The sequence below is a fragment of the Thermobia domestica genome, chromosome 5 (assembly GCF_964235325.1).
Source record: "Thermobia domestica chromosome 5, izTheDome1.hap1.1, whole genome shotgun sequence".
Taxonomy (NCBI): domain Eukaryota; kingdom Metazoa; phylum Arthropoda; class Insecta; order Zygentoma; family Lepismatidae; genus Thermobia; species Thermobia domestica.
Window position 1 is genome coordinate 280007839 of NC_137458.1, and position 19103 is coordinate 280026941.

Sequence of the window (19103 nt, forward strand, 5' to 3'; positions counted from 1 at the left end):
TTGGACCGGGCCCCCTAACTTTTACCGGTCTCCCTACATTTTTGGGCTGGCTATGGGCCTGTATATTACTACTTTTTATTAGATTGAAATTTGTCAGAGTCAAGAGAACAAATTTATCAATTTTAAAATGCATTTTTAAAGTTAACTTTTGTTTTTAAAAAATCATAAAATATGGTCTATGTTTTCTCGGAGGCTTCCTAATGAAGCCTCCTATTTTGTGGTTAATATCAGGCTGAGAAGCACGCATATGAATTCAACTACAGCATAAGGGTGGGTTTAAAGCCTTTCTAAAATAACCAATAGGTAGCAGCACGTTTGCCCTATATTTCCAATGTATTTTGTATGGAGCAACAATATTCAAAATATTTCAACTAAATTCAAGAGATTAATATTCAACCAAAAGATGGCACCACATTTCTCTATCTTTCCAATGTATGTAGCAAGATGGAGCTTGCTTTTGTATTGAGCAACAATATGCAAAACAACTCAATCAAATTCAAGAGATCAATTCTCGAACTTTGATTCGAAGCAAATAGAGCTATTAATCTGATAATAAATTATGTAGATTTTAATTATTTTGTTTTATTAATTGCAAAGTGCTCTTAATTTTAATCCTTCAAAAACATATTCTGTACAATGAAACGCATTGAACACACAAAAGAAATACATCAAGAAAGTGCATAAATTACTCCTAGATTAATAGTTCAATTTGCTTTTAGAAAAAAATGAACATTGATCTCTTTTATTTGATTGAATTACTTTGAATATTGTTGCTCGATACAAAATATATTTGAAAGATAAGGAAAACGTGCTACCATCTATTGATTGAATATTGATCTCTTGAATTTGATTCAATTATTTTCAATATTGTTCTTCCATACAAAATATATGAAAAGATAAACATGTTACAGTTTATTGGTTGAATATTCATCTCTTGAATTTAATTCAATTATTTTGAATATTGTTCCTCCAATACAAAATACATGAGAAAGATAGAGAAACGTGCTGCAGTTTATTGGTTGAATATTCACCTCTTGAATTTGATTCAATTATTTTCAATATTGTTGCTTCATACAAAATACATAGGAAAAATATAGAAATGTATTGCCATCTATTTATTTTTAGACTCCTATAAACTAACCTTAAGGGGTTGAATTCACATGCTTCCTTGTTTCTGATTGATATCAACCACAAACAAAAGATCCCATTGCAAGCAACTGACAAGGAACCATTCCGATTTGGTAGATTCAATTGCTGAAAATGATAGCTAGCACTGCATTCAGCACCAAAAGAAAAAGATGGTGTTTAGTGGCAGACTGTATACAATGTGGGAGATAAGTGAGGGCAAAGTGCGTAGATAGAACGTAGAAAAAGTCTAGAATTGCCAAGTTAATTTTGAAACGAGAAGAGGTCAAATGTTGAACATGAGAAGAAGAACACATTCAACGGTTGTATGAGTGATGTGCAACCATCAGGGATAAGGAGTCGGGTAAGTTAAGCATTGTCTGCTTTCTGCACCAACTGTTCATCTTCATTGGTTCTACATCAATCAACGAGCAGTTTTATCTGCTCCATAAAAGGCCAGAAAACATCAGTCATGAACTCTTTCAGGTTGTCCTTGGTCATGTTTGCAGTTTTCCAGCATATGAACGAATATTGGGAGGATCGGGATGTTTATTGGCTGGAAAGTGGCCTCATTCACACTTGTGGTTGTTCCTCAATCACGTCACCTCTACGACAGTATTGCCACATTGACATAGCATGAAACGCTTCCTGTTATAGAGGTCTCACACTGTATTGGCCACTATTGATTTCAATAGACGATGTGCGTCAAGAGTCATATGTCACATGACCCCTTTCCCGTATATTCTTCTTTAGCTAATTCCAACAGTGTGGTTTTTCAGACATTCCCCATGATTCACGTTACATCTATTCAGTAGAGTTCAACATGCATTCCTCATATCCATCATTGGGTCTCAATTCCTCAACTCGTTTCAAAATTGTTCGATTCCCGGCGGGAGCTCATGTGGTTCGGATTCCACGTTAATCAGTAGGTCTACGTCTCATATAGCCTCGCTGCTGAAAGGGACGCTAAACTAAAATCAACTCAACTCAACTCGTTTCAAAATTTCCAGACATCATCTATGTTCTATCTTCGCACTTTGCCCTCACATATATTCTATTTCCCACTCTGTATACGGTCTGCCACTAAACATCCTCTTTTTCTCTGTTTCTTTTGGTGCTGAATCCAGTGCTAGCAATAATTTTCAGCAATTGAATTCTCCAAATCGGAAGGTTTTCTAGTGAGAAACCACACTACACATTCCATTTTTTTTCTAGGAAAGTTATCCTTTAACTATGTTTTTTTCAAAATCGGATAAACTTGCTTTCTTACATTTCCAAATTTTATACTTAAGTAGTTTCAACACCAGACAATCTCAAACCTAAAAAAAAAAGTATTTTAAATTTCATACAAATCGGAATTTCTTTATAAAGATTATCCTAGAAATTTTACTATAATTGTAAAAGGGTTAATTTACTCCTTCTTTCTAGGCAAATAGACCGAATATGTAAATATCTAGATAAATACGTATTTGATAGTCAGTTTGTAGTAACCTATTTCTTTTTATTATTATTATTATTATTATTATTATTATTATTATTATTATTATTATTATTATTATTATTATTATTACTAGTAGTAGTAGTAGTAGTAGTACACAGTAGTAGTTTTGATTTTGACTGAGGACACACTGAGTCAAAATTTAACATAGTTATTTAAAAAATACAGTTTAAAAACAATTAGGAATAATTCATATTTAATATTTCATATTCCAACTGCAGAAGAGAAATATAAAACCGCTTGTATTATTCGAAAACATGTCTGGAATGAAAGGATATGGATAAGGTGTAGATATTCGAGAATGTAAGTAAAGTCTTTTGCTATGAAGCACCAGTGAATTTCCACTTAGAAGGAGCGGAGAGTCCATTTCCTGTTAGCAAGTGGGAATTTACAGTTTCCTCCCATTCATTTCGCTACAACTCGCACTTTGGCAGTGTTGCCAATACCTGGAATACAGTGTTGCCAAACTTCATTCTCAAAATACTTTGCATATAGAAATGTTATAGTGCATATAGAAACGAAATCAACGTTTATGTCAGTACAAAGCAGCTCAACTGCTCGAAGTAAATTATTGAATCTAATTATTACTTCACTTTGATATCTATAAGATGAAATAAATTGAGCATTGAATGGATTATGAAATACGCAAATTTTTGGAATATTAGATAACCTATACACCAGCGTTTCCCAACCTTTTTCAACTTGCGGCACACTACGGGTGTAACTTGAATTCTCGCGGCACACTCATAGATATTATTATTATTATTTGGAAATATAAAATACCATGGTATATTTTTTCTGTGATTACTGATCTTCTCATAGAGATGAAAGCTCGATCACTGGTTTTCCCCTATGCTAATTCATTATGCTTATTTTTTTATTCTAATTTTAAAATAGAAAATAATTGCAATGAAATATAATACTCAGATTAAAAAAAAAATACGCTTTCTTTTTCGAAAACTGTATCCAACCTTTCATTAAGAACGAAGATCACTAAATAACGAACGAACAAACAAATGTCTTGTACTTTTAACTTTGCTTTTTTAACCAAAACCGGTGCATATTATTGCAATCACGCAGCTTGCGATGTGTCGAAGTCAAAACACAGCTGTTGAACAAAGTGTTGTTCTGTCATTCACGTGCGAATGAGTGTTCTACGAACGTTCACTTGACGCGAACCGTACAAGTGCTTCCATTTCTCGGTGTTAGTATGCCTCTCAATTGAAGCGTAATATAGCAGCTAACCGTGGAAATGTGGACGAGCCGAAATACTGTCTCCTACACAGCAATAGATGTAGAATAATATATTAGGGTCTACAATTACAGTAATTTTTTCCATGGTAGAAATTCATAGTAATGTGACATACAAGAATGTACATGTTTTTCCTATGTCTTGCAATTTGGTTCCTATAGAATTAATAATTTTGTTTCGATTTCCTCGCGGCACACCGGTTGGGAAACGCTGCTATACACCATATTTAAATAAATAATTGGAGATTCAACAACATATTCTCCTCATTTTGTTGTTGTTTGTGCAATTTAGCGTTCTTTTTCAGCGTAGAGGTTATATGAGGCGTGGACTTACCACTTTAAGATGGAATCAAACCACCGTAAGATTCCATGCACCAAAGGCAAATGAACTAGTCACTAGATTAGCAGTAAGAGCATATTTTGTTACATATAGCCTATTTTATTTATCAATATCTGGCTGTCTTAGAACACCCTATATATATATATATATATATATATATATATATATATATATATATATATATATATATATATATATATATATATATATATAGGGTGTCCCAAAAGTAATGGCGAAACATGAAACCACAGATTCCTGGTAGAGCTTCATTTCTCTTAGAGACCTCAGTGAAGTTGATTGAACAAAGCTACTATCCACATAAAACCTCAAACATTATTTGCAATATGCGAAATTGAGTTGTCAACTTATATGTACAATATTAGTATATAAATTGTATGTATTATATTTGTAAAAAGAAGACACGATGTCTCGATGCTAGAGCGCTACCTCTGCTGCGGGGAGTTTTTGGTTCGATCGCCATCAAGTAAATATATGGTGGACAACACCATATTCATATGCTTTCTCAGGATATTCTCTCGTTTCCTTCCACATTATCAATTCATCAATTCTTCCATTACCCTTCACTTACCTTATTCATCCGTCTCCCTTAGCCTAAAGGGCATAAACAAGGGACGTTAAACTGTAAGATTACATTACATTTGTATAAAAATAGATATATATAATCTATTTTGATGCTGTCACGTGCTAGCTAATGTTAAACATGAGATCGCGTCTTATCTCGTAAATCTTGTAGAACTTTTTGTCTCGTTTAGATTCTCAAATGATTCTTTCTCGTCTCGTCTTGATTCTCAAAAAACTTTTATAGTCTCGTCTCACAAATCTTCTCGTCTTGCTTTATAAGTTAATATGTACAAAATTTATGACCTTTTTTTAAAAGAAAAACTAGAACTTAAAATATTATGACTTTCAAATCTAGAACTTAAAAAATATGACCTTTCTTTAAAATATATATAGAACTTAAAAATTTATGACATTTTAAAAAATGTGTAGAATTTAAAATTTATGACTTTTTTAAAAAAAGTATCTAGGACTTAAAATTTTATGACTTTTTTTAAAAAAAAGTATCTAAAACTTAAAATTTATGACTTTTTTAAATAGGGCTAAATATCTAGAACTTAAAAATGTATGACCTTTTTAATAAATATCTAGAACTTAAAAATGTATGACTAAAAAATATATATATCTATAATTTATCAGGATCTTTCCGCGTCACGAGAGGTCCACCAGGATATTAAGATAACAACACTTGAATCGATTTTATTATTGTAGTCAGTGGCGTATTTACGATTTTCTTTCGAGAGGGGCTTTGCTAGCTTTCGGGGGGGCTTTGCCTGAAAATGTGAAAATTCTGCAAGATATTTCATATACTTTACTATAATGAGTAAAATTTCGGGGGAAGGCTTAAGCCCGGAAGCCCTCCCCCTAAATACGCCACTGATTGTATTATATTGTATAATAACTTGAGTATCTTTAAATGATGGCAAACGTTCTGAGTTGGATTTTTTATCGTACTTTTATATAGTTACAAATTTTATATTATGAATTATGTAAAACTAGAGCAGTATTTGAGATCAAAGACTCGGGTGATCTAGTATTGTGCAGGAGACTCATGGAATTTCTCATCTCAATTTTCGTCTCAAAAACTAGACGAGATTAGTCATGTTTCTTATCTAGTCTCAATTAAAAAAAAAAATGTGCTTCTTGTCGTGACAAGAAAATTCTCTTCTCGTATGCAACATTATTATTCACATTGTCAAACTGAAACACGGAAACAAACAAAACACAAGAAGCTCTCCACAGTTAAAACATTTTTCTATCTAGGAAATAATCCATAGATGGTATGTGAACATTGTCAACTCACAAGAACAAGTTATTGTGTACAGCATTGTAAAAGAGGAAATCAAATTACCAGCAAACAAGGAAAACCAAAAACTGTTATGAACCAGGAAGAGAAAGATAATATTGGAGTTTGAAAGAGATTATAGTGAGTTAGCTTTACACTTTTGTGTGGTTAATCTCAAAACCTCAATCATGCTCACCATAAAAACTCTATTTGGTGTGCTGTAATTTTACTTCGACTAACATACGATTAAATTTGTACTGGCCTGACTCATACGGCGTACTACTTACATAAATTCAACATAATTCACTGTTGCCATATTCTTTTATTTTAACTACTTAACTAGTTTGGAACTTCCATTCTATCTAATATAGGATTACAATGTTTAATCTATACAGAGTGACCCGGGAAAAATAGTAGCAATACTTTGGGTAATGATAGTATGAGTGATTCTAAGAGAAAATATTCATATGACCATGTGTCATATTCTCAATGGTTCGAGACCTCCGTGAAGTTGCCCCCTTCCCCATAGGAGAACTAATGATCTCTTTTATTGCAATCGTAAGCGCTTCATTACTGCTTCTTAGAGCACCAATTCCCAGCCCCCAGAAAACACTAACAATGAACCCTAGTGCAATCGATAGTGCATCGTTAGTGTTTCTAGAAAACACTAATAGTTTTGTTAGTGCTTCAGTATTAGTGTAGTGGCCCCGCGTAGCATAATCGCTAACGCTTTCAACGTCAGGGTGAGCGGTCCTGGGTTCGATTCCTGGTGGGGGCACTCGGTTGAAAAAGTGGGAAAAACCTTTTTTAGACCAGCCATCCTGAATGAAGTTTTCAGGAGTTTTCCTCATTCACACCACGCAAATGGCGGGATGGTACCTAACTTATATGTCCCAGGCCGCTTCCTTCCTTCCCTAATCCTTTCTTCATTCCCTTTCCTCGGAGAGTGTGCTCGTCGATGGACGTCATCCCTCATACGTGATGGGCAAACATGACCATTGATGCCGAAAGCCCAGAAATCTAAATCCTAAATTCCTAAGCATTAGTGTTCTCTTCTAGTGCAATCGTAAGTACTTCGTTAGTGCTTCATTATTAGTGTAGATATGGTCAATTATATATATATATATATATATATATATATATATATATATATAATATATTGCCTATTGCTCTCTCTGTAGTTATTCTACAAATGTAAGACATAGCTCATTTGAATGGTGATTAAATGGCCTTTCTAATGGTAGGCAGCGTGTGGCAGTAGTGTTTCTCAAAGGGAAGTTGTTGAGGGGAAGTCGGAAAAATTAAAATGATTTTAAGATTATTTAAAAGAATTGGATGGCAACACTGACTCTCAAATTTCTTTCCACTGCCCTATAATAGTAAGATAGATATGTGAATCATATTTACTGTAAATAATAGCCATGTTCTTTGCCAGAATCTTTCCAAGTGTTTCAAAACTTACAATCTGTCATCTACGATATCCTGATCCCAAATCATCAATCTCTATGGTTATTTCAAAGGTTATGCATAGTTAACTAAAGCTCTTTGGAATCAGTAATCTCGGGTTAAATTCGGTTTCCCTTCCTTCTGAGTGAGTTTTTTTCATTTCCTCAATTCCACCAGACAAATGTCGGGAGTTGCCTTCAAAACTATAAGTTTTTAAAGTATCTTTACAAAAGTATAAGATAATAAAGTATTTCTACATACTATTCGTCATTCATCGGAATATAACTTAGTCTATTAATATAATATTGGTTTTGTAGCCACAAGATGTGTTAATCTTTAAACCTCCGTTCTAAAAGAGTAGCACTAACCAAGTTGAGATCCGAAAAACCGATAGCTTTTTTAATACTTGTAACATTATCCTTGTGGGTCTAGATCCTGTCATACAAAGATTAAATACTGGTTGCAGAATTTTCAGGCGAATTGCTTATACTCTTCTTTCAATTTCTTAATTAATTCTCGCTGTTATTAATATCTCTTGAGGCAATATCTACAGAAATACTCCCGTTTAACTGACTTTAATCTTAATTCAGTTTCTAACCAAACTTTCCACAAAATGGACACTTACTTTTCTCTACTTGGATTTAGGCCGTGAACAGAGTACACCACTTCTGACAAGTTCCCTTCGTAACAAAGTAAATTAACAGTTCATAGATACGATTAAACTGTTTCTAATTATCAAATCACTCATGGTCTACATTGTATGTACTTGCAATTTTCTCAACTTAACTTCCCCTCAACTTTTCGTTTTAATGGCAACACTGTTTTCCGTACCCCTTCCCCTGGGCACTAACCTACACATTTACTCTCTCTCTCAGGAGAGAAGAGATTTAATAGGGGTCGCTAGTGGCTAGATCTTCCGCTTGGTAGAACGCCTACACTCTCTTTCTCGCAGTTTCGTGGTTGAGATGGTTACTTGGTTGAATGTAACACTGACTGAGTAGGAAGAAGGGGTGGCCTCGTTAGGAGAGTTTACGAACAGCTCAAGGACCCTTTCCAAGTTGTCCCCTTAGATCAACCAACGCAATCTCTCATAGCGTGTTGGACAAACAAACGCAGACAAGTGGTTCGGGAAAGTTTGTTACTTACGTAACAAGTATTACACATATAGCACTTCAAGCTTGTTTCCATCTTTCTTTCAGAAAGACTCATTTTCTCTTAAGCACTCGGCTATTCTGTGTATATTATAAGTACTTTTCAACAAACCTTTATGGTTTGGAATCAAACCGGAAAAATTGGTGAAATATTACCTTAATACGTTACATTTCAGGTTCGATCTCCAGCTAAGTAAGTTCGTGGTGGACAACATTGTGTCCGTGGGTTTTCTCGGGGTACTCCCGTTTCCTCCCACTTTCTCATTCCACGGATCCTTCCATCATCATTCACTTAGCTTAATGATCATTTCCCTTAGCCTAATGTGCATAAATGTGAGATGATAAACTAAAAGATTTCATTTCATTTCGATGAAGGTTAATAATCTATTATACAAGATAGAAAGTGACTATGTTTGTGACCTAATAACTCTTGAACCACCCTAACAATCTTAATCAAATTTTCAACATAGATGAGGTTCGGGCCTGGGATGTTTTTTATCATTTCGCTTTTGCGGTACAGCTTAGGGAAGGTGCACACATATATATATATATATATATATATATATATATACAAAAGATCAAAAATGACCGATATTAGTGTCGAATCCATAGTTTTCGGGATCGCTGAGATAAATAGTGACACTTCCGATGTCGTTTAAATCCAAATTCAGCTCTTTATGTGCAAAATCAAGCGTATTCTCTCCGTGCGAAGAACAGGTATTTTGATATGGTGGATGTGAGATGCTCGTATTGCTGCACAATGCGATAACTCCAGTTTGAGAAAGTTGTTAACATGGAGGTACACAGTTCCTATTACGTTTATTACAATTCCCCCCTCCCACACACACTCTCTTACAGTCCCCTGAAATTAAAAATTAACGGAGGTAAAATTGTTACACATTGTACACTGTAGGCGTTATTGTTCTTTCGGTGATCCGTTCATCCGGATTAGCCACGCTTCGCCATTGAATCCATCTGACCCCTAACCCTATATACACACACACTCACTCACTTTCATACGGAAGAAATGCATAATTCATTCTTCTTCTTGAACTACGTTATGTATGTTTTGCGTGCAGAAGCTCAAGGCTACTAAAGAAGATTTAACAAACAAAGATATATATCATTGCAAACAAAAGGAGATTTTGACATATGAACGTGTAAGCTGTAACGTTGTACAGCTGCTGCTATAAATTATAGCCCAAGATATATACATATATACGACGTCTCAGGTACTTAACACGAGTTAACATATAGCTATCATTTGTCTTTAACAGGTGAGAACACATGTGTGTAATTTACATTTACAGCATTCCGATACAAATACGTTTTATAAAGCTAGTGTTACACTGACATCAAAATTATTTCTGTCGTATCTTGCACTAATAATAAGCTAAAATTATATTTACAAAACATGGTTCTCAAATGAATCTTATCCGTTATTATTATTATTATTATTATTATTATTATTATTATTATTATTATTATTATTATTATTATTATTATTATTATTATTATTATTATTGGCAATATTACATCTAGGTTTAAACCAGTTTTAAGTAACTAATGTTGCCGGTGAGAGCTCATGTGATTCGAATCCCACGTTAGGTTCACGTCTCATATAGCCTCGCTGCTGAAAGGGACACTAAGCCCAAAATCAAAATCAAAACAGGTACCGGTAACTAATGTAGTTCACGAGATGAGAAACAACGTTGTCTCGTCTCGTTTCGATTATCGAAAAATTCTTTCTTGGCTTGTATCGAAAATGTTTTTCGTCTCAATTTGTTAACTTATGCTCGGGTGTTTATTTTATTTTATTTTATTTACTTAATTTCACCTAGAAGTTATCAGAAACCTTCCGCCCAAGAAGGTTTTGTGAAGGGTGTGATATAACAAAATTTAAACCATATTTATAATTTAAAAAATGAAATGAAATCTTTCAGTTTAATGTCCCACGATTATACCCTTTAGGCTAAAGGAGACGGTGATTAAAGTAAGTGAATGATGATGCAAAAAATGATGGGATGAGAATGTGGGAGGAAACAAAAGCACCCGAGAAAATCCACGGTACTTGTGCACCACAAAAGCTCACTTGGCTCAAACTGTGATCGAACCAAGGACTTCATGCACCAGAGGTGAACGCTGTACCACTGAACCACCGCGGCTCCCTTATTTATAATTAGAGTTGAGTTGAGTTTGAGTTTAACGTCCCGTTCAGCAGCGAGGCTATATGAGACGTGGACCTATTGATTAATGTGGAATCCGAACCACATGAGCTCCCGCCGGGAATCGAACCCGGATCTCCTATGCTAAAGGCGCGTACGCATATTTATAATTAGAGTATACCGGTATTATGAAATGGCTTACATATCTTTAAATGCTGATAAATGCTCTTCATTTTGTTCGTACAATCAATAAATAAATTTGTAGTTTTTAGTCTGTGAATCACGTCGCAATAAAACAGTTTGGGATTTAAGACTTGGATTAACTAGACTCGTGTGCGGGACTCTAAAATTTCTTGTTTCGTCTCGAAAACATAACAAGAATCGTCATGTTTCCCGTCTCTTCTCGAATTTAAGAAAAGCATTTTTCATCTCGATTCCACGCGACATAAATATATCTTAAAAAATAAAGTAATTTTTAGGAATGGGCAAAACCGTTTTTTATAAACATCGAAAACCGGTCTCTAGAAAAACCGAAACCTGAAAAACCGACATTTCGGTTTTCTCAACAGTTCGGTTTTTTCACCGAAACCGGTTTCGGTTTTCTCCAAAACCGGTAGTTTTCACCAAAACTAATTTCGATAAAAAATATTTTGAAAAAAAACTATTTCTGTGGAAACGGAATCGTTTTCCGGAGAACAACGAAGCACTATACTGGTCAGAAAAAGAACCAGTTTTGGAAAAACTGAAACCCGATTCTGGAGAAAACCAGAACCGGTTTTGAAAAAAACCGAACCGGATCCGGTGAAAAACCGAAGAAGTTTCGGTTAAAACTGAACCAGTTTTCGAAAAAAGCGAAAACTGTTTACGTGAAAACCAATTTCGATAAAAACAGTTTTTTTTTTTTAATTTTCAAAACCAGTTTCGGTTTTACTAAAGGCGGAAACCGAAGAAACGGTTTTTGTGCCCACCACTAGTAATTTTAATGCTAAATTTATCGAAATACGATTTTAAAATTATGATATGACGGATATCGTTAAAAGGCATATAATATTTCTTGCTAAAGTCAATAATAGTTCGAGTTTAACTCTTCACCGGTTTTATTATAAAATAATTCTTTATGAAATAATTTACGAAGTTTTTTTTTCTCGTATAGAAAATGGGTGTTTTCAATGTCTGTCCTTAGCACATGTAAAGTGGCCTCGGATGATGAAGGATAGAACTAGCCCAGTACGGGAACCCTTTTGCTCATGGCAGCTTCCAGGGTTCTTGTAACAACTATAGGATACGGTTTTTATAGTGGACCTCCTTTGCCCATGGCAGCCTCCAGAGGTTCTGTTGTGATTAGGAATCCTCTTAGCTCATTGCAGCCTCCAGTGACTTAGGTAAGGTCAGAACTCCCTTGTCCAATATGACCTCAGGAGTGGGTGTTATAGGTTAAGTGATCAGAGTCAACTAATAGTTTCGTCCTCTCCTGGTCTTCTTTTAAAGGTGATTTCTGGGTGGTCCGTCCATCTTTAGATTCCACTGCGTCGGCTTCATATCTTCCTGTTTACTTCGGTATCGTCTGTTTTATAAACAATAACACGTGTTTCACAATTATAACATGTGTTTGAAGGAGTAATACACATCGAATGGTGGGGATCCTTACAATATAGTACAAAATATATTAAGGATCGTGACGATTTTATTATTAACTAGTGGTATCTCGCGACACGCAACAGGCATAATGCGGTGGCTTGCGAATTTGCCTCTAATCACTTTGCAATACCACTGCAAGAATAGGCAGTAGCATTACAATCATGGGCTACCGATGATATCATACCACTGAAATTATTTAGCTGTTGAAACGTCTCAAAAAGCCAGGAAGTACATTGTGGTCCTTCAATGGATCATCTTTAGTAAAGTAAACTCCGGAAGATAAACTTGTATCAAAATTTCGGACAAGAAACTATGCTAAATCAATAACTGTCCAACAAGGTAAGCAAAATTCAATGATTTTATCTCAAGATTCTAGTTACGTATCTGCATTGGGTTCAGACGTGTTCTTTAGGGTTGCAGTTAGGGGAACAATTTTCTTCCCTGAGTTTGAAATATACATTTTGAACAATATTATAGGGGCCAAATAAAAAAAGTGCAACTATGCTCGTGGAGAGTCTTGATTTCCCATTTCCAAACAAAACCTGAAATAACGTTATTGAGTAGATGCCATTCATCAAATGCAGGATTTTTTCCAAACAAACAATTGATATTGATGTCATAGAGACCATCACACGGATCACTTCACGTGTTATCCTTACAATAGTACAATAGGATTAAATCAACCTCGTAGACTCATCTGAGAGGCTTCAGAGAATATTCTAAATTCTAAGCATAACACCTGAAACAACAATTGTGGCATTGCGGCACTTATTCTAAGTATAGTTAACAACTACTATTTGGGAATATAACATCCTCCATCAGCTAAATGTGTTGCTTGCGTCGGTAACAACCATCTACTCAAACCAAGAATTGAGGGCACGGTGGCTCAGTGAGACCGCTTACCCCATCAGGATCCTGCCGCCTACAGTCGGACAATTTGTCCATGCCGACCAGATGCCGCGGTCAGATTGCCGGCACCGACTGCGGCGTCTTTCCGCGCGATTTTCGATCGCGACGACTAGTTGCCTTGCCAAGCAGTCGGCAAACAGCTGGAAATGAGCATTAAACGCACCGGCGTTGCCGTCGAAAAGAGGCCGGCACAAGGAGTCGGCAGAGGGTCAGAAAGAGGCCTTTCCAACTGTTTTGCCAACTCTGACGGTCGGCAACAGTCCGCAAAGGGCATTTTATTTTACGATTTTCGACCGCTTGCCGCCTCGGCAAAAGGTCGGCAACTTTGAACAAGTAAGTAGATCGTCGTGCCGTCGCGGACGGGTGCCGGCGGCCTCCGGCGGCCCGCCACCGTTGACGGCGGCAATCCCTCTTTCCGACCGCGACTTCCTGATGGGGTTACCTATGGTGCGTGGGGTCCCTGGTTCGATCCCACGACAAGTAAATTTTCGGTGGACAATATCGTGTCCATGGGTTCCTAGGATATTCTCGTTTCCTCCCATATTTCCATTCCACCAATTGTTCCATCATCATTCACTTGCTTTAATCATCGTCTCCCTTAGCGTAATAGATATAATAGTGGGATGTTAAACTCAAAGATTTCATTTTATTTTCAAACCAAGAATTCAAGAAATCTGAAGAATAAGAAGAGAAAACTAAGTCTCTCGGGTTAATATACATTATTAGGTTAACTGCCACCAATCGATTGATCCATTTTCTCATTGAAATATTAATCACTGGACAAGTAGGTTTTCCGCTAGATGTCCTTCCATCTCCGAAACAGGGTGGTAAAGCTACGGTTTATGGTACGGTAGTAAACAAAGCCATCACATAATAACTTCCTAGCTGTTAAAATGTAGGCTATTAAAACGCGTTACGCTTTACTGTTCAATACGGTATATGCATGATCACAGAGAGAAGTTTCGCGCGAGAGAACGCGGTACAACGAAACAGTAACAGGTCATAAGGAACAATAACAAAGAAATAGTAACAACAATAGTAATAATAATGACTCTTACTGCTGGTCTAATGGTTAGTGCGTGCACTTCTGACGTACGTGGTCCCGAGTTCGAGTCCCAGAGCGAGAGAATTGCATTTAATAACGGTAGTTCAGATTTTTTTAAATCTTAAACTGTAGATCCACGTCTCAAAGTTGCGGTACTAAAAATGACGGTAAACTCCAACTAACCAATTAGCGCAAGGTCCCCGGTTCGATTCCCAGTGAGGACACTTATTCGAAAAAAAAGTGTAAAAGCTGTTTCAGGGTAGCCATCCAGAGTGAGGTTTTCCTGGGTTGTCCTCACACGCCAAGCAAATGTCGGGATTGGTACCTAACGTGCAGGTCCCAGGCAGCTTCCTTCCCTTTTCTTCATAGTGTGATCACCGATGGACGTCATCCCTCACCTGTGACGGACTAACATGGTCATAAATGCTAAAAGCCCGGAAATCTAATTCCTAATCCTAACCCTAATAAGAATTCTCACTTTACACAAGCATCATAAAGCAAAAGCTGTATAGCGCTCACTGGCTGAAGAAGTGTGATGTGCCCACAAGAACTGCAATACTACGATAACTTCACGTGTTTTAAAGACATTGCGTATAAATAACTGGGTGCAACCAAGCCACGATTTAGTACACAAGCCTTACATAATAAGCCACTTATAGTACGGATGGTATAACGTCGTTGGCTTCCCGCGAAAAGTTGTAGTGACGTTTATGGGGAGTGTCCAGCTTGGTTACTCGTGACTCGCTGAGCGCAGGAGACGATTGGTGGTGATTGGCTACCCTCTTACTACACCCCCAGTGACGAGCAGGTCCAAGTGCGGCAAGTCAACGACGTTATACGTTCTGGACTATAATAAAAATAACGTAGGCATTGCTGAATGGTTTCCGTAACTTATATGAAATGTGGACAATATGAGTGTCAAGGGAATAAGGAGTAGGCAACAATATTTAAGCTTAACAAACTTTCGAAATAAAATGAAATCTTTCAGTTTTGCGTTCCACGTTTACCACAGGAGACGGTGATGATGAGAAATGAATGATATGGTGGAATGAAGAAAGTGAAAGAAACCAGGGACATCAGAGTCGAACGCTCTACCACTGAGCCACCGCGGCCCTCTAACGATCTTTCGAGCTTGTATAAGCAACATTGCTAGGTTTCCATAACGGAGCTGAAAGACGGGGGATATATCTGTACAGAAGTACGAAGTGGATAACAATACTTACGCTAAGCATTGTTTATGAAATCGAATTATAGTGAAAGCAGGGGTAGAAGTGAGGGGGAACGTGGAGGGATGCCGTCGGCCGGTGTCGTCCCACTTGCGACATTCCTATTAGCGACAGGAGCTGTTAACTGTCCTATGAGCGACCGATTCGATCTGTTAACTGCTCTATGAGTCACCGATTCGTTCATACTAAGATAATGGAAGAAGACAAGATTCTCTCTTCTTTAACTTGTTTCATGCTAATGCGATTTAGAACCTAACAAAATGTACTATGAAAAATTTCGCTTTACCTGAATTTAATACTTGAGACTACTCTCATTACACTAACAATATTTTATACGTTTTTCCTAATATTATATTTTTGAATTACTTTCTATGAATACACTGACTATATCAAGGGGAAAACTAACTAAATATTTAGAGTAGCTCCGCTTTTGTCTATGATTCTAATATAATTAAAAATGTCATGTTAAAATGATGCGGAGCATAAGTTTAGATTGAATATGTTTATGACATAAGAAAGAAATCAGAAAGAGGTAGGGGAGCCCGAAGAAAATTTTCTAGGGAGAGGCATCTTCATGGTTGCTGTACCATGTCTGGTATATCTGGTATTTAATATATGTGGTTTGCTATATTACGTATACATTTTTGTGAGCCAGGGGGGGTGATCCCTGCCTTCCCATCGGGCGCCCATGGAAAGAGGGTGTTCACCATTTGAGGATATCAAAGAAATCTAAAAAAATGTATTCGAAGAAATAATTACACAAGTTACAAATCCCTCGCAGGACTTAACAGTTCGTCTAGTTATAAGGGATTATTTCAGCTTGCTATAGGACAAGCTTTTATGTATAAGTCAAAACAAGGAAGGAAGGCAAATTAAGCAATTAGTTTACGTTTTAGTAGCTTATAATAGGGAAGAAGGCAGTTTAAAGAGTGTTTACCTTTTGGATTGTTTAGAGTGAACTGCATTGTAATTGGTAAGATTGGTTGAGAATAACCAAGCAGATCTCATAAGCTGTCTGTATCATTGACTTTTTTTTTTCCATTTTATTCAGTGTCTTTGGAAGTCTAAAAAGTAGATAGTTGGCGAAACTGTTACACGTTTAAGTTTTCCAAAATAAAATATATTACTGTGCTTAGTGAGTAAATATATTTGAATCAAATTAAGTACAGAAAAAAGAGCTTTTGATGAAAGGGGACATTACAACTGGATTTTCAATAATTACATAGGAATATACTTTTCATGGAAATGTCCCTGTTGTCTCGCTAAGTTATTTGATATGTTTTATGTCAAATCTAACTCAAAATTAAAATAAGTTTTATTTGCACTCACTGTAGAGGGAAAATATATTTGATGAACTGTATTACTGGCACGTACATTTTTCGTAGCAAGGTTGTTCGGGCGCTAATAACGCCAGAGGCAAACATATTTCACGAGAGGGAATCATATGATCTTCCATCATCTCAATGTAAACGAATCGGTCGCTCATAGGACAGATAACAGTTCCTGTCGCTAATAGGACTGTCGCTTCTGGGACTAATTCCCGTCGGCCTACCTCCAAAAAATATGTACGGCGTCCCTTCAGCTCCTAAAAAATTTACAATGGACAAAGATAGGCAGGGGAACGACGTGACGTCATGTCACCATCTACCATCCCCCTACCTTTTCAGACACACTTTTACCCCTAAGTGAAGGCAATACAAGTGTACTTCCAAGGAAAGAAAAAGCCTTGACATTATGTATACAAGATACCTTACAAAACATAGATGATGAGATTTCAAAATACTGTAATTTTTTTAAAAGAAGAAAAGTGTTTTTACGCAAATGTTTCGCCGCAATACAACGCCAAGTAGAAATATAGCAGAAATATGCAATTATATGACCAATAAAAGCAGCATTATTGAGTACCAGAATGCAAGAAACGTGTTAGTCACTAACTCAGCCGCAAAAAGCAGAGCTCAGGGGAAAAGTTATAAAGTTCTGAGTTTTCTACTATGACTATTATTAGTTTATATATTTATTTTTATTATTTTTGTGATTGATACACAAGGGCGCCCATCAGGGGGGCTAGGTGGGGCGCTCGCCCCCCTAAGAGGAAATTGTACTTGGGAATATCGAAAACCCAATAGAATTTTTACATTAGTTACAGCAAAATTTGAAACTGTATTTGAAACGTTGCTTATACTTTCCCCCCCTCCCCTTGGAAACCACAACATGGGCGCTCTTGTTGATACATCTAAAATGGGTCATGTAGTTTACCTTAGATATACGCGCAATGTATAAAGAGTTCTACAGTAGTTGGTAAGCCTTTGAGAGAGAGATCTTTCGAGAGGTCAAGATGGTGGGAGAATAATATAGATTAGGATTAGGTATTACTGTAGAATTCTGGGCTTTTAGCATGTATGACAATGTTATCCCGTCACATATGAGGTATGTAGTCCCTTGGAGATCACACTATAAGAGGAGAGAGAAGAGAGGAAGTGACCTGGGATCTGTATGTTAGGTACTATTCCTGCATTTACCTGGTGTGAATGAGGAACAGCTCGCACCAAAGAAGAGAAAGAATCATCTAATATAAATAAAATAAAGAGTTTGTTTGTGTGTTTGTCTGCCTGTCTGTGTGCGGCCTGGGGAGAAGAGTTATTAAGTTTTGGTCAGGGATTCCTTGGTCGAGGCCCCAGACCAAGACGAATCATCTTTTTTTTTTTTTTTTTTTTAATTCGAACCAGAGGGTTCTCAGGTGAGGCCTTTACCGTGACATGTAAAAGTAGTAGAAAACGACAGATATTACCGTCGAATTCATAGTTTTCGCTGTCGCTGAGATCAATGGTGAAACCCGTTAAAATTAACCCCATTCGGCTGCGTGCCTGAGTTCACCGGCGGGACACTGAGACATGTAAAAATAGTCCAAAATGACCGAGATTAGTGTCAAATCCATAATTTACGCGGTCGCTGAGGTCAATGGTGACACTTCCATTAGCGATGACTTTCAAATTCAGCTACCATTGTATGCGGATCGGGGCCACCTGCAGGAGGGGTTACTGAGACATCTAAAAATAATCCAAAATGACCGTTATTAGTGTCAAATCCATCGTTTTCGGGATCGCTGAGCTCAATGGCGAAATTTAAGATCGCGTTTTCTTTGAAATTTAGTTCTGATACCTACCGATTAACAGACGGACGGATGAACAAAATAGTGCTCTAAGACTTTTGATTCTTAAGCACAGCAGTTTGGAAATCTAAAAATTCTGAAAGGTATAACCATAAACATTGGAAGCTCATTATTTTTCTGAATTTCTAATAAATATTATAAAATAATCGTCTTTATAACCGTATATACCAATACAATATACTTACAATACGAAACCATCTCAGTCTAATAATAATTCCTAATTCCTAATAGCTAACAATTGCTGTTCTGCTACGTTCTCTACCAGCCTACCTGGGG

The 19103-nt window shown here is 36.6% G+C and overlaps 1 protein-coding gene across 1 annotated transcript in view; it reads right to left on the reverse strand.

Moving 5' to 3' along the window:
* Positions 1–19103, reverse strand: part of sif (guanine nucleotide exchange factor still life) — a 1225751-nt gene that overhangs the window by 447602 nt on the left and 759046 nt on the right. The window lies entirely within an intron of this gene.